Raw genomic sequence first — 12,599 nt, 5'->3', positions numbered from 1 at the left:
GATGGTCTATTTTTATTTTCATTTTAAAATATTGATATATAATTGACATAATATTATGTTAGTTTCAGGTGTATAGCTTAATGATTTGATATATGTATATATTATAAAATGATCACTGCACTGAGTCTGGCTAACATTTATCACCACACATAGTTACAAATTCTTTCTTTCTTGTGATGCGAGCTTTTAAGATCTACTTTCTTTGCAACTTTCAAATATTCAGTACAATATTATTACTTATAGTCACCATGCTATACATTACATTCCCAGAACTGATTTAGATTTTATTTTATTTTATTATTATTATTTTTTAAAGATTTTATTTATTTATTTGAGAGAGAGAGAATGAGAGACAGAGAGCATGAGAGGGAGGAGGGTCAGAGGGAGAGGCAGACTCCCTGCTGAGCAGGGAGCCTGATGTGGGACTCGATCCCAGGACTCCAGGATCACGACCTGAGCCGAAGGCAGTCGCTCAACCACATGAGCCACCCAGGCGCCCCTGATTTAGATTTTAAATGGAAGTTTGTATCTTTTGACCACTTACACCCATCTTGCCACCCCTCCCCCTCACCTCTGGCAATCCCCCATTTGTTCTTTATTATCTGTGAGCTTGTGATTTTGTTTTTGTTTTTGTTCCTTTTTTAAGATTCCACATATAAGTGAGATCACATTGTATTTGTCTTTCTCTGTCTCACTTATTTCACTTAGCAAAATGCCTGTGAAGTCTATTCATATGACAGGAATTCCTTCTTTTTTACGACTAATATTCCATTGTGAGTGTGTGTGTGTGTGTGTGTACCACATTTTCTTTATCCACTCATCCATCAATGGACACTTAGGTTTTGGCTATTATAAATAAGGCTGCAATGAACAGAGGGGTGCAGAAATCTTTTCCAGTTAGTGTCTCATTTCCTTCAGGTAAATACCCAGAGTAGAATTACTGACTCATATGATAGGACTGTTTTTAATTTTTTGATGAACCTCCATAACTGTTCTCCATAGAACAGACATTAATTTTAATCACACAAATAAATACAAATTTTTGGTAATGGTAAGAACCCTGAACAAGAGGGTTTTGGAGTTCTGGGTATTTTGACTCATTCAGAGAGCTGAGGGAAGGTTACTTGACAGATTTTTGGAAAATAGGGAGAGAACACTAGATACATAATATTTAATATATGTTAGTTTTTCTTTTTCTTTTTGAAAATCGTATCATTTGGAAGAGACAGTATATCTTAGCATACATTAATCTTCTTCCCCATATGTCCCTTTACAAAACTTTCCTCATCTAAGAAGACTTGACATACTTGTAAGGGAGTTCCTTGTTTTTTTTTTTTTAGTAAATGTACGTGTTTACATGTCCAAAATGAGAACCACGAAGGACTGCATGACCCATTTTTAATGGGCTGTCCCTGTGTTCCTAGCTTCCAGATATCACAACTAACCTTAAGTTAAAAAATATTCTCATCCTGTAAGACTGACAAAACATTATACATGCAAAAATATTACCACATTATGGTAATGTAGAAATTGAAAGTGTATATTACCATCCCATGTCTTGCAATAGGGTCTGGTGTATTTATAATTCCTTTACTGCCTTTTCTCAGGAAATCTGAAATTAATATGTAGTAGGAGGCTGACTTCTTTTTTTTTTTTTTTAAAGATTTTATTTATTTATTTGAGAGAGAGAGAATGAGAGAGAGCACATGAGAGGGGGGAGGGTCAGAGGGAGAAGCAGACTCCCCGCTGAGCAGGGAGCCCGATGCGGGACTCGATCCAGGGACTCCAGGATCATGACCTGAGCCGAAGGCAGTCGCTTAACCAACTGAGCCACCCAGGCATCCAGGGAGGCTGACTTCTTAATAAGGGATACGTTTTTTAAAAAAATGAATTAAGTGATAAAATTTTAAATTTTTGACACTCATTAAATATTTCAGAAAGGAATATAAGCATGTTTATCATACCTTGGCCTCTTTGTTTCCACAATCACCATGCTTTCTTCTTTTTTTTTTTTAAATTCAAGTATAATTAACATACAATGTTATATTAATTTCAGGCATACAATATAGTGATTCAATAATTCTATACATTATTTAGTGCTCATCATAAGTGTGCTCTTAATACCCTTTACCTGTTTCATGCATCCCCCCCAGCTACCTCTCCTCTGGCAACCAGTTTGTCTGTTCTCTACATTTGAGTCTTTTTTTTGGGGGGGGGTCTATTTTTTCTTTCTTTGTTTTGTTTCTTAAATTCCACATATGAGTGAAATCATATGGTATTTGTCTTTTCCTGACTGACTTATTTTGCTTAGCATAATACTCTCTAGCTCTATCCATGTCATTGCTATCTATCTATCTATCTATCTATCTATCTATCTATCTATCTATCTATATATCTATATCTATCTATCTATCTATCTATCTATCTATCTATCTATCTATCTATCTATCTATCTCACCTGTTCCTTATCCATTCATCAGTTGATGGACACATAGTGAAATTGCTGGATCATAGGGTAGTTCTATTTTAAATTTTTTGAGGAACCTCCATACTGTTTTCCAGAGTGGCTGCACCAGTTTGCATTCCCATTGACAGCGTAAGAGGATTCTCCTTTCTCCGCATCCTCGCCAACACGTGTTGTTTCCTGTGTCATTAATTTTAGCCATTCTGACAGGTGTGAAGTGAAATCTCATTGTATTTCTGAATTCCTTTAGTTTCTGTTTGTCTGAGAAACTCTTTATCTCTCTTCTTATTCTGAGTGATAGCCTTGCTGGATAGAATATTCTTTCCAGCTTTTTCCTGTTTGGCATTTTGAATATATCATGCCACACTCTTCTGTCTTGGCAAATTTCTGTTGAGAAATCTCCAGCTAGCCTTATGGGTTTTTCCCTTGTAAGTTAAGGACTTCTTTTGTCTTTCTGCTTTTAAGAATTTTTCTTTATCACTATATTTTGTAAATTTAATTATAATATGTCTTGGTGTTGGCCTGCTTTTGTTGATTTTGATGGGAGTTCTCTGTGCCTCCTGGATCTGGATGTCTGTTTCCTTCCCAGTAATCTGGGAAAGTTTTCTGCTATTATTTCTTGAAATAAATATTATTCCCCTTTTACTCTGTCTTCTTCTTCTGGGACATCTATAATACAAATGTTATTATGTTTGATGGAATCACTGCATTCCCTAAGTCTATTCTTGTGTTGCATAATTCTTTCTCTCTTTTGTTCAGCTTCATTATTTTCCATTATTTTTCTTCTACATCACTTATTTGTTCATCTGCTTCTTCCAGCCTACTGTTCATTGCATCAAGCCTGTTTCCAATCTCTTTTATTGCATTCTTCATCTCTGGGTTATTCTTTTTTAACTCTTTTATCTCTGTGGTAAGGGTCTCACTGACGTCTTCTATTCTTTTTTCAAGCCCAGTAAGTATCCTTATGGTTGTTGCCTTAAATTCTCCATCAGGCATGCTACTTATATCTGTTTTGTTTAGATCTCTGGCCATGGACTTATTTTGTTCTTTCATTTGGGATAAATTCTTCTATCTTGGCATTTTGTCTAAGTTTCTGCCTTCCACTGTGTGTTAGAAAAGCCAGTTATATCTCCTGCTCCTAAAAGTAATGGCCATATAAAGAAAAGGTTAAGTAGTGTCCAGGGCCTGGTGCTTCAGGGAGTGTCTCCAGTATGTGCCAAATGCACTCTGCTATTGTGTTCTGGCTGCTCTGTCTTTCAGGTCAGTTATCTGCAGAAGCTCTCTATGCCTGCTATGGGCAGTGTTTGGTCTCTGGCCTGATTGTGGTGAGTTTTCACTAGGTGTGCTTTGGTCTGCTTATGAACTGAGACCTGACATAAACTCCACCAGAACTTTGGCCCTGCAGAACTCTCTGGTTGGGATATGTGGTGTGGGCAGAGGTTTGTGCTGGTTTTCTGGGGGAGGGGCCTGCTGTACTGGGACTGAAGCGAGCTTGACTGAGAAGGGCAGTCCCACCAGAATGCAGGGAGGTAGGGCTTGGTGTAAGAAAGTTAGGCAGCCAGTGTTGGTGCTATTCTCCTTCCTGCAGGTGGCTTGGTGTTCATGCTGAGGGGTGGGGAAGGGAAATGGTGTCAGCTATATGTGCCCAGAGTGGTATCTCCGTGAACATTGCCTCTCAAGGACACACTCTGAGAAGAGCAAATATTCTCCTCTCTGTGTGCCCCAGGCCTTCCCCCAGATCATCATTTCCATGTTGTCTGCCACTGGGTTGTTTGCCTGCCCTCTCCCTAGGAGCAGTGCAGTGCCCTCTGGGCTCTATCCCAGCCAAGCCCGCTGACCTTTAAAACTCCAGGCTTTAAATCTTGCAAGAGCTCACAAAATTCAGTCCCTCTCATTTTCCAAGCCAATGGCTTTGGGGAAATGTTCTCCTTGTGCATTCCCCTGTGTGCTCCTCTCTTTCTCACCCTTCTCCTCGACCATGGCTCTCTCCCATCCATAGTACCCATGACCCATTTATCCCCTAAACCACATCTTTGCACTTCCTGCCCTCTTCAATGTGGCCTCTTCTCTCCTGTTAGTTGTGGAGTTTGGTCTGTCAGTCTGCAGGTCGATTTCTGGGGTCTTTAGGATAATTTGATAATTATCTAGGGTTTGTGGGATGAGATGAGCCTAGGGTTTTCCTACTCTACCACCATCTTCCTCTCCTCACTCTTTGACCATTCTGAGTTTTACATTTGTCTCTGATAAAATGGATTCAGTATAAGGATACCATGAGCACATGTGAAAGCACTTAGACTAGAGCTGGTGGGCGTTCCATAGTATTCATCCACCTGCCTCTTCCTTGCCATGTAAGTGCTTTCCTAAGAAGAGCTGAAAAAGTTTGGTGTGTTGATCCTGAGAGTTTTCTGACAGATGGATGTCACAAGCATCTCTGGGTCTTAGTTTCTTGACTGCAAAGAAGTGAGGGGATTGCCCTGCATTGTTAGACTGTAACTGAAGGTCTTTTTTTTTTTTTACTTTAAAATGTTAGGGTTTAAGGAATTGAAGGAAACAAGTTTGGATGAGAAGGTGAGGAAGGGGTTTCTCAGTAAAGGCACAGTGTATATGAAAATATCTAGAGAGAAGCACAAAGATGGGGGGCCTGGTGATTGTCGTGGAAATGGAGAAATGCCTGGTGAGGAATGCACAATAGAAAAGTATCAAGGGGGTAGAGGAGACAAAAGTCCAAACAGCTGAAAGGCAATTGCTGAACCAGGCTATTTAGCTACAGCTTTTTTTTTTTTTTTTTCCCCCTCCTAGGAAAGACTGAATAAGCATTGACATGGAGAGAGCTGAGTGAATGGACAGCCAGGGTACAAGCCTTCTCACCGATTTTCCTATGATTTAAAATAGACACACTATTTTAGGCATAGCAGACTGACTCTGTCTAGAAATGCAAATGAAGATTTGTTTCTTTTTCTGTATTGAAGATACAGTTGGAAATTTCCCAGGTTAATATTAGGAACCAAGTGTGGTGGTAGGAGGTCAGTGGAGAGCCACAGGTAAGTAATGTCTATGGATTTGGTCACCTTTGCCTCCTGTTTTTCAGGATCTCTGGTTTCTGATCCAATTTTTTAAAAATTTATTTTAATTAATTAATTACCAATTAATTAATTTTTAAAGATTTTATTTATTTATTTGACAGAGAGAGAGAGTACAAACGGGGAGTGGCAGGCAGAGGGAGAGTGAGAAGCAGGCTCCCTGCTGAGCAGAAAGCCTGACTGGGGCTCAATCCCAGGGTCCTGGGATCATGACCTGAGCTGAAGGCAGACGCTTAAACTACTGACCCACCCAGGCGTCCCCTGATCCAAATTTTTATGATACCAGATTAGGAAACTCCTAATATATGCAAACTTTTGTTTAAGATATCTAAATAGTGATTCATTCTTTTATTCATCTATTAAATGTTTGCAAATGTCCTAGGTAATGGGCTAAGAGTTGGGAATACAATGGTGCATGAGATGTCAACTCTCACCTCAAGAAATCCAGAGTCTGAGGGCTGACAGGCTTATACATGTACATGTTCCTAAGACACCGTGGGAAGTGCTGTCATACAACTGTATTCAAAATCTGAAGGGCACTTAAGAAGCGTTACTAAAGCTGTTAGCTGTTGCTCAACAATGCCTCACTGAAGACAATAACTATGTATTTTGAAGGTGATCTATATATCTGGGTGCTGCAAAGTCAATAAACATGAAAATAAAGGAAGAAGGGAAAGGATAGGACACAAATAATTCTGAAGCATCTGCTTAAGTGCCTGACACGACCTGAGTAAATTTATGGAAATTATGTCACTTCATTCTCACAAACACTCTGGGTCCCAAGTTATATTATATTCACTTTACAGGTGAAAACACTTTACAGACTTGAGAAAAAGTAGTTTCCCCAAAGTTCCATAGTGAGCTGGAAGCAGAAGAAGGATTTCAATATACGTCCATAGTCCTTCCACCACATTGTGTGGTTACAACTCAATGAGACAAATAAAGGCTTGGGTGAAAGAGGAAGTGGGAACACTTGGTTTTGCTGCCTCTGTGAAAATGAGTATGTGACTCAGAGATTTCAGACAGTGGGACCTAGTGGTTTGGGTTGTCAAAGTCCGTAAATATGTCAGTTACTGAATTCAGGATGCTAATTCAACAACAGAAGCTTGCTGTCAACCAGAAACTGGGATAAACTCTGTTCTGAGTTTGTATATAGACATGCAAGGGTAGATATGGAAGGCTCTCTGGTTGATTTTCACAGGAAACTAAGTACAGTTGAATCTCATTTATTTGGAAATTACATTATAAACTCCTATATCTAACACTCTTCAAAGAATCAGCAAATCAGTAAAACTCTATGAATGCTCAAATGGATATCATAAACAATAAATAATAAGTCTCATGCATTGTGCTTTTTATTCCATTCAAGATGTCCTCAAGCCCTCAATCTATTCATGATTGCATATCTGGTTTCAAATCTAGTTGGAGGATAAAAGTAATGTCTGTCAAGAAAGGATTAGACAAAAATGGAAAAAGCAGCTTCAATTCTCAGCATCAGTTCCAATATAAGGGTCAAAGACCCCGTGTGGATCCTGGAAATTACCCTTGTAATGTGCCCATGCAAGAAAGTGGATTTTTTCAGTGTTGACCCAGAGTCATCAGTATAAGATTAAACTAATTTCAGGCTACTTTTCTACGTATGTAGGGGGTATATAGTACATTAATAATACAGTCAGTCGTCTAAGATAACTAACATGAAAACGGTGCCATTGCTTGAAAGGATAAGTCAGCCATCTGGAAATCTTATTAATTATACAAAGTGATGTATCCTCAGAAGATTTTAGATAATCTGGTGCCTTATTTATTTATGAAATCCAACTTCCAACTACACCTTTCATTGGAATGGGGCAAGGGGCCCAGGGGTAATATCCTCCTGTTGGCCCAGAGGAGAGAGGGAAGAAATTCCACCATCCAGGGATCCACCATGCCTCCTCACTCTGGCTTCATGCTTGAGTTGCGTTGTCCTGGGGTGGGGGAATCTCCCTAATGGGTCCATATTCTCTCTCCTAATCTTAGATCCACAGACTTGGGAAGTGGGGACAAAGGCCTTTGCCCATGGCTGTTTGGAGGTGGTATACTCTTCCCCTCAACACACCCACACAGACACTCACACTTCTTTGTACCAGGTCCTCATTGTGAATGTCACAACAGTAACTAAAAATAATTTTGAAGTGTGTGTTAAGTAATCATACTGACAGCCTTTTGTTTTACTTCCTTATTCTTGCCCTATTCCAATTGTGCTAAAAGTACCAAAGTGTCTGATAAAAATTCAAAAGAAGCCTGACATGCAAGGGAGAAAAAAAAATAAAATAAAAGGAAGGGGCTCAGATAATTTGCAAAATAGATAATGAGTCTTTACATGATTGAGTCAAATGTACTGCTTCTTAGTTGAGGTTTGAAATGTTAAGTCAATTGTTTTTTTTCTCTCTCTCAGTTAGAGAAATGCTGACCCTGAGTTTCACAAAGCTGTTAAATGTTTTTTTTTTTTCAGAAGTTGCAGGTGCAGACCTAAGAAATAGGTTTGCTGCGTGTGGGCTGATTGTGACCTTAACTTGTCAATGGGATAGGAAGATTCATGCCGCTTCTACTATTCCCCTTTATTGACAAGAGGATGCCACTGTTGTCCAATCAAGAGAAACCACCATTCCCTAATTATGGTACAGATCTCAGTAAGATATTTGCAAGCACTCGTAAAGATGTTACCTAAATACAGTTTGTGTTGTCAGAGTTTTAACTTCTTTTATGCCCTGGACACCTTTGGTAGTCTTAGGAAGCCTATGGACCCCTTTTCAGAATAATATTCTGAAATGTCTAAAGCAAAACGCAAAGTACTACAAGGAAACCAAATATATAAAAATATAATTATAAAAAAATTTGTGATATAGAAATAATGTGTTTTTTAAATACGTTAATTAACATAATCTAGCAGCAGCAAGTGTAGTGACATTTGAAGGTGATGATAAGTGTAAGTGATATTTTCGGATAGCTGCAACAACCCAAATGGGAGACGAGCGTACCTGGGATTTCTATGGGAAACAAATTCACAGATACTCCTAAATACTTCCGTGGTTTGTTGCCAATATTTGTATTTGAAGGAAATGTTAAATTTCAGTTAGAGATCAGTGCAAATGAAGATCAGCTTTCCCCCATCTAAGTGTACAGACTCCCTGAATTCTGTCTGCAGGTCCCCTGGAGTGTTTATGAGCCCTAAGTTAAGAACCCCTGGCATACATAAATCATTTTCATAGGTTTATGAGCATGGTTGAGATAAATTAAATTTCTTCAAATACACATTTGTGTATAATTCCAAATGCAGTAATGAACATTTATATTTTTAATTCTCAAGTGGAAATGTCATTCCTTCATTTGTTCATTCATATTCTTACTTAGAATCTGCATTGTTTGTGAAAGGATTTAAGGCAAGTTGCATAAATGCATACAGGAAAATAGAATGAAATTGCAAGAAGGAACAGAAGAAAAGGTTATTGTGAAAAGTAAGCGGTGTCTTCGAGTGAAGTTAATACACAGTGTATGTGGGAAGGCACTAGATCTTTACTAGAGTACAATGACATATTGATTCTAAGTTTTATGATATGCAATGCAAAGGGTAAGAAACAGTTATAGATTCATGACCACATCTCCTGTAAAATCAAATGAGATGCCCAACTTTTTGTCTACTGAAACTAGAGAGAAATTTCTTCCATAGACCTTACCTCATAATGACTGTCTTGGTCAGCTCAAGCTGCTATAGCAACTTTATTGACTGGGTGTCTTAAACAACAGAAATTATTTCTCACAGTTTTGGATGTTGGAAGTCCCAGATCAGGGTGCCGAGATGGTCAGGTTCTGGTGAGACCTGTCTTTCCAGCTTGTATATGGCCTTCCTCCTCCTGTGTCTTCACAGGGAGAGGGGAAAGTGCTCTCTCTCTCATCTCTAGCTCTTTAAGGGCACTAAAACCATCATGAGGTCTCCACCTGGTGGCCCAATTACCTCTGAGAGGCCTACTTCGAAATACCTTCATATTGGGGGGTTACAGCTTTAACCTATGAATTTGGGGAGAAACCTAATTCAGTCCATAGTAATGATACACTGTAATGAAATTAACGGTACGTTTAAAAGCTTCCTTTGTTTCATTGGGCTATCTCTTATAATTTCTCAGTGTAATCAATGACATATGTTTCTGCTGGCCCAGTAATATAGAAATGGGTTTAAAATTATGTAGTGTAATTTTAGAAACCTTTTTGGAGGTATAAAGTATTTTTTTTTTAGTACCACCTCGTTGGAGGTACTTACTCTCGAAATGTAAACTAGTGATTATTAATTTTTACATGTCATGGACCAATTTGAGACTCTGATGAAAGCTATATATGCAGACACACATTAAATTCTGCATGTAATTTTAGGGAATCACAGATCTCTCGAAGTCTCAGCACTCTGAGTAGTAGATAACTCTGGGATATAGAGTAATGGATATGCCTTTAAACATACTATGTAAGTATTGTTTATTGTAACTGAGAGTTTGACATGGACCGAGAGCCAGCCAGTTGGATTTAATGCTCCTGGCAAGCATGGGAATACAGCTATTCTATGCTGGAAATTAAACAAATGCTTTACTAGCTTGGAGAACAGGAAATCTGCAGGCATATTTAACAACATACAATGCTAATATTTCAAGGTTGGAGGGGTGCCTGGATCATACAGTCTCAAATCTTGTGCCTGAAATTCTCATGCCCCTTGGAGAACATCACAAATCTCTGACTACCACTATTGCAAGGCCCCAGGAGATGACAACAACAATGTGGGCACAGCCCCTAGACCCACCTCCACCCCAACCTCCTCCACCATCACCCCATCCTTTGCCATAGTCCAGCTGAGACCAAGCTGTCATGTGAGGAATCGGATAGCCAGGGTGGATCCAGACTTTGTGGGGCCTGAATCTTATACAATTTGGAGAGACTTCTTAGGGAAAATAATACAAAATTACAAAGAGGGTGTTGTAAGAAACTCAATATTTAAAAGACATGACAGAAATGAGAATAAATTTCAAATTTTAAAAAACTGACAAGATACCAAAAGGAGCACATTATCCAGAAAAATAAGATAATTTTAAAATTAACTGCCTGACATATCTCTAAAATACATTCCCCTACATTTTTATCTGTGTGATTTTTGGTTGCCCCTTTATATGACAATGATTTTGTAAAGTCATTTTGTCTAGAGAACATAGAAAGATAATACAGTCTTTCCTGTAGCATAAGTTGATCAGAATTGTTTTTTTGTTTTTATTGATTGTTTAGAAAAACTTCTTCTGGCTTCCCAGTTGATTACTGGTAATGTAAGTTTTTAGGATTTCTCTCTCATGTTTCTTTCAACTGTGAGCTTTACATTTGGAAGAATTCCCCATAAACTTGTTTCCGGTTCTGTGCATTAGAAGCCTTATTTTCCTCTACTGCCCATTGACACAGGGAGATACAGGACTTGTCCATATTGTAATATGACCTCTGGCCTGAGCCAGCATGTCACCATGCCAGGTGAATTGGCCAGTGGGAAGTAGAATGTTACTGGAAGTTACTACTATATTTGAACAGCTAGCAATAACTTAACTATACAAGGAAGAGAGTGTGAGCAACATAAGTATATCCCATTAATTACAAAATGAGTACACCCATTTCTAGAGATGCCTGCTCTCAGAACTGGTAGGCCAGCTCACCCTCATGCGATTTTTTTTGCTTTCCTCTTTCCCAGCACACTCCAAGGACTGCCTCCATGAACCTGCAGCCACCTTCATAACATCTTCACGGAAAAGAAACTTCTGGTAGGATTCCCTAGAGTAGGGGCGCCTGGGTGGCTCAGTCAGTTAAACATCTGCCTTCGGCTCAGGTCATGATCTCAGGGTCCTGGATAGAGCCCCGAGCTGGGCTCCCTGCTCAACAGGGAGTCTGCTTCTTCCTCTCCCTCTGCCTCTATCCCCCCACCGCCCGCCACGTTGTGCTCTCTCTCTCTCTCAAATAAATAAATAAATAAATAAATAAAATCTTAAAAAAAAAAAAGTTTCCTTAAAGTCTAAGCTCAAGAGAGCAAGGCCAAGATAGAATGAAGAGGGAAATTTTTCCTACCATGTCTCAGAGTCCAAATCTTTCCAAGTTCTTTGACACTGGGAATGTAGACTCTCTTCTGGAAAGACCCTGTTCCCAATTGCAGGAGTATGATCTTACCATAGGTTCTAATAAGACAAATATCTCAGAACATATCAGCCTAAAATCAGCATGAGGAAAGGCCACTTGAAACAGTTTGGGATCCATTTCCATTCGTAGATACAAGGGTATTTAAGGCCATAGACACATGGACCACAATATGACTACAGTCATTTTTATGTTGGAAAATTTAAACCTGATAGAACCATATGCTCGTTTCAACTATGAAACTCAGTACAGCACACATGGAATATTTTAAATGATTAATATAACTTTCTGGCAAATGCCCCAGGATAACTGGCTGCAAAATATATGCTTTGGAAAGTAGCTGAGTTAACTTATTTTATACATTTATTGATTACAAGCCAGTTAAATGTGGAGCTAAGTCTAACAAAGATATTCACTTTGGGTTTAGAATAGTTGGTTAACAGCTCTTCTTTTCAGGGTTCGAGTATCAAGGCAACTTCTCCGTTAAGGCCACTTCTAGCTGGTAACAATAAAAGCTATTATTTTTTAATATAAGAATTCTAATTTTATTACCTATGGAAGGAGAGTGTCTATTGATTTCATCTAAAAGCAGAGTAAATTGCTGAGGCACATGAAATGTCTGCTTCTTTAAAGCCGATGGGAAGCACGATGTTTACTTGTTTGAATACATTTTGGATGGGAGGTATCTACTTTGCTTGTTTGTTAAAGAAAAAAAAATCCATTTCTCTCAATGTCTGCGTTCAAATAAAAATAAAAATGTTCAGAGGTGTAGAATAAGTGAGAATACTATTGGTACAACGGTTTAACCTAAAATTTCCTCTTTTTTGGTCTTTACCCACAAAGAGGCCAAACCTGTCTTTTATTTTTAATGG

General features: G+C 38.7%; 1 protein-coding gene across 4 annotated transcripts in view; it reads left to right on the top strand.

Moving 5' to 3' along the window:
- IPCEF1 (interaction protein for cytohesin exchange factors 1) overlaps positions 1 to 12,599 on the top strand; it is a 183,616-nt gene that overhangs the window by 32,532 nt on the left and 138,485 nt on the right. For 2 of the 4 annotated variants that reach the window (XM_034991070.1, XM_034991068.1), the window contains exon 2: positions 8,036 to 8,201. The exons of 1 other annotated variant lie outside the window; for it this stretch is intronic. The gene's annotated coding sequence lies outside the window, so the exon portion shown is untranslated. Of the gene's footprint in view, positions 1 to 8,035; positions 8,202 to 11,290; positions 11,361 to 12,599 lie in introns of all 4 variants that reach the window. One more of the 4 variants, XM_034991067.1, reaches the window with a different exon arrangement.

This window comes from Mirounga leonina, unplaced genomic scaffold, assembly GCF_011800145.1.
Source record: "Mirounga leonina isolate KUSES-001 unplaced genomic scaffold, KU_Mleo_1.0 Mir_53, whole genome shotgun sequence".
In the NCBI taxonomy this organism is placed as follows: Eukaryota; Metazoa; Chordata; class Mammalia; order Carnivora; family Phocidae; genus Mirounga; species Mirounga leonina.
The sequence above is the reverse complement of the archived record's forward strand: the minus strand, read 5'-3'. Positions and strand labels throughout refer to the sequence as shown.